The sequence below is a fragment of the Balaenoptera physalus genome (genome assembly GCF_965194825.1).
Source record: "Balaenoptera physalus genome assembly, chromosome: 2".
NCBI lineage: Eukaryota > Metazoa > Chordata > Mammalia > Artiodactyla > Balaenopteridae > Balaenoptera > Balaenoptera physalus.
Genome location: NC_138883.1, coordinates 88,678,883 through 88,683,312, shown reverse-complemented (window position 1 = coordinate 88,683,312; position 4,430 = coordinate 88,678,883). Strand labels below are relative to the sequence as shown.

The following is a 4,430-nucleotide window of genomic DNA, read 5'->3' as shown; positions in this document are numbered from 1 at the left end:
CTAGAAAGGAACAGATAAGGCTCTGTGTAAGGAAGGAGCCACTATGGGACCAAAGCATTTTCATTCACGGAGGGAGGGGAGGCTGGCATCTGGCCGGCTCTAGCTGGTTGCCGCCGTTTCAACACCACCTTCCCACCTGGCTGTGGTCAAGAGCTTCTTGGGAACGCTCCACAGATGGCTAACAATTGGCTAAGCTTTCCTCTTCTCCCTTTCCTCCTCCTTTCGGGACATCTCAGACTTTGAACCAAGTAAGTCTCATCTTTTAAGTTCTCCTCATAATGTGCCTGTACCTCTCCTTGTCCCTCCCTAAAGCTAGGGCATCATCTACGGTATCCCGCTGTCATCCTTCTCCTCTCAGGCACATTCCTCAATTCTTTCTTTGGCTTTTCAGTCCACCAAATACGTATGAGTCTACAGATAGACACCTGAACAACCCCTTGCCACAAAGGGCACCTGAGACCTTGCTGAAACAGAAATAGTCCAGCAAGAAACCCACCTTCTCTGTAGCTCAGAGTTCAGGCTAAGGTAATCAGAGCCTCAGCCCCACTAAGAAGTACCCGGATCTGCCTGCCCAGCGACACACGATTTAAATCACTGGCTACAGACACATAAGCAAAGGCCCTCCATATCTTTGGCAGTTTCAACCAGATGATGCAAAAGCCATAAAAGGAGCCCTGCCTGGTATCATAAAGTTATATTTTATGAAAAGAATCTGCATATGCTGCTGACCAGTCTTTTATTATAACCAATTCAGTAAATAATCTCCCCTTTATAGTTTTTCCAAGAGACACACTTTACCTTTAGGAAAAGGTGTTTCTGCTCTGAGCAGCTGGTGCTTTGGCAGTGAGGAAATGAAGGCGTCTCAGAAACTGGCCTTGGCGTCATCCCATCCATAGATCCGGCCTTGGATACAGGCCTTACATCTTGGATACAGTCTATTGTATAACTTGAGGGGTCCAGACCAAACTATCTCCCTCCCTGAGTATTACAGCACCCCAAATTCCACCATCAAGCTCAGCCCTGTGGGTTCAACAATGCTCCAGGAACCGTTTATTAAAATGCAAGTACCCAGCTGGGGGATAACACTTCTAGCTGCTAAGTTCACTAACTTCTTAATGGGAACAACTTAATTATATGACTTCCCCCGCCAGTGGAGAAGAGGAAGGCTACACGAGGGAATTAGAGAGAGCTGGGAGGGAAAAACGCTATGAAAGGAAGAAAGAAGGGCCCTGGAGGAGTGAGAAGGGGGGGCCGGAGTGATGATTTTAATTAAGATTAACTCTACTCCAGTGTTTTGGATCCCCTGACAATTTCCTCAATATTTCAGATCTGAAAAGCAACCCAGAGCTGGGGGGAGGGACATGGGGGCCACAGAAAGTGGGGCAGGCTCATACACTGTTGCCACAAGTTTAAATCAGTATGACCCTTATAGAAAACATTTATCATCCTTTGACCCTGCATTTCCATTTCTGGGACTCTGTTCTAAGGAAGTAACCTCTAATACTTAAGAAGACAAACCTTTACAAAGATATATCTCACATATTCATTCATAATACATTCAACCCTGAGTTAACTGGTTTGTGGACTGGATCTGATTACGTCCTGGTTACAGAAAAAACAACTGCAGACTCCACACTGGCCAAGGAAGGCTCAGGCTCCAGACTATTCTAACCAAGGTTAATTTATGATTACTTCTCTTTTAAATGGGGGGGAGGGGGGGCGGGGGTGGTGCGGGGAGATGGGCAGGAATAGCCATCTGCATATTAAAACTTTGGGGAAGGGTTAAGTAAAATATGGTTACACAAGATGACCTATGTAGTCTTTTCAAATTATGTTTACATAGTCTTTTCCAGAATAATTACGTTATGATCAGGATATAAATTGAAGTTACCATATGAGCTCAACTATGTAAGAGAAAGTGTATTTTAAAAAATAGCAAAATGTTAACACTGGGTAAGTGGTTTTTCTCTGGGTTTTAGAATAATGGGTGATTTTGACTTCTTCTGCTTTTCTGTATCTTATAAAATATCTACTGTACACATATATTAATGTTATAATAATGAAATCTATTTTGATGACAATAACAAACATGTACTAAGTCCTTTATATAAACATTTAACTTGTGAGATGGCTGTCATTATCATCCCCATTTTACAGATGATAAAACTGAGGCAGGGAGCTCACAAATGGTGGACTGTGATTTGAACCTGGGCACTTTAGTGCCAGAGCCTCTGCTTTAAACCACTATATCTATTATCTCTATCAACAACAACAAAACAGTGCTTACATGATAATCTTAAATGAAAAAAATCCAGATATCTTTTCCACACTTCCCACAAAAGGGAAACCATTTTTTGCACGGTACTGACACCTAAATATTAGCAATGTTTTGATAACACTATAATTGATTTTTTTGCCTCTTCTTTGCATGTGCTTTTCTCACGTTTTCTTTAATGAGCTTTAAATTTTAAAAATCACTCAATTTGGTTTTATTTGTTTGGTTGGGTATTTTGTTTGTTCGTTCTTTGTTTCTTAATCATTGAGGAGTGGAGGAAATCACCAAGTAGGATATTGCTGTTTGCTAGGGAAGAAGATATTTTATGGTGAATAGACAGTCGTCACATCCTGCCTTTGTATATGTCCACAGAGCAACGGAATCACAGCAAAACTCCTCGCTTGCCTTTTAGGGAAACCACTTTTTCATGGTCCTGACACAACATCTTAACTCCATGGAAAGAGTTACAAAATAATGATCTAAAAGGAGGCCTGGCTAAGTTTCTGATTTCCAGCCACGCCATCTGAGGCTCTTCAACCTCCTAATTCCCTTCCAGCCTAATACCCCATGGTTCTCCTCTTGAAAGAGGAAGAGGTTATGCAAATATTTCCTTCATTCGGCCAAGAAGGCTAGTTCTGTTTTATTTCAGCAGTTACCCGTAGCCTATTTCTGGATTCAGTGTAAATAAACACAAAGTCCTCTGAACCAGTTCTATCAACTTCATTAATAACAGTCATCAAGCAGAATATCCTAGCCTTTGCAGTCAAATTTCACTTGTGAACCATAAACAAAAATTTCACAAACATAAAAGAACGTATTAGAGGAAATGTTCCAAATTTGAAAACACTTGAAAATCTCAGGAACACTCTCATTCTAACAATGTAATGTCGTCCTCACTTTCGGATCAGAAACACCAGAACCACAATCTAATGCTATTTGTGGAGAAGGTAGGGCACGATACAAAGTCAAAGACCAGAAAAAACCCAGGACAATAATGCATAATCATAATTTGTTAGTATCCCACTTTGGAACTGTGGTATAATAAAATGTATATATTTGGACTTTATTCCCCGTTCATGGTACAAAGCTCCTAAAACCCTTGGAATTTCCTGGGTGATAGGAGTTGTTATTCAATAGCAAATAATAATAGGGAGCCCCTTTCAACCATAACTGTTTATGTTAATGAAGCGACTCAGGATGGGACCCCTAGATAGCTTCACGATGGAGGCCGTTCACCAGAAAGACCAAACATGTCATTAGAGGGTTGGAATTTTCAGCCCCGCCCCCAGTTTCTGGGAGGAAATGGGGCTGGAGATTGAATTCTATAAAAACTCTTGAACAGGGGCTTCCCTGGTGGCGCAGTGGTTAAGAATCCGCCTGTCAGTGCAGGGGACACGGGTTCAAGCCCTGGTCCAGGAAGATCCCACATGCCGCGGAGCAACTAAGCCTGTGGCCACAACCACTGAGCCTGCGCTCTAGAGCCCGCGTGCCTAGAGCCCGTGCTCCGCAACAAGAGAAGCCACCGCAATGAGAAGCCCGCGCACCGCAGCGAAGAGTAGCCCCCGCTCTCCGCAACTAGAGAAAGCCCACGCGCAGCAACGAAGACCCAACGCAGCCATAAATAAATAAGTAAAATTTAAAACAAAAAAAAAACCCTCTTGAACAATGAGATTCTGAGAGCTTCCAGGTTGGCGAACGTGCTGAAGTGCTGGGAGGGTGGTGACACACCCAGAGAGGTCATGGAAGCTCTGTGGCACCTCCCACCCTCTCCCCCGACCCCACCCCATACCTTGCCCTACGCATCTCTTCCATTTGGCCATTCCTGAGTTGAAATAAGCTTTATAAGAAACTGGTAAGCATAAGTGAAGTGTTTTCCTGAGTTCTGTGTGTCATTCTAGCAAATTATCAAACCTAAGAGGGCATCCTGGGAGCCCCAAAATTTGTAGTCAGGCAGGCAGAAGTGTGGGTCTCCTGGGATGCCATTTGCAGCTCTGGGATCTAACATCAGAACTGAATTGTTGAACACCCAGTTGGCGTCAGAGAACTGGTTGGTGTTGGAAAAGACATACACCTGGTGTTAGAAGTAGTGTCAGAAAATATCAACAGGAACCAAGAGAAATTTCTGACATTGACCTAAACCAAGTCTACAGCAACA

At 43.1% G+C, this 4,430-nt stretch overlaps 1 protein-coding gene across 1 annotated transcript in view; it reads right to left on the bottom strand.

Annotated features, from left to right (window-relative positions):
* BLOC1S6 (biogenesis of lysosomal organelles complex 1 subunit 6) overlaps positions 1–4,430 on the bottom strand; it is a 91,595-nt gene that overhangs the window by 122 nt on the left and 87,043 nt on the right. The gene's annotated exons all lie outside the window — the stretch shown is intronic.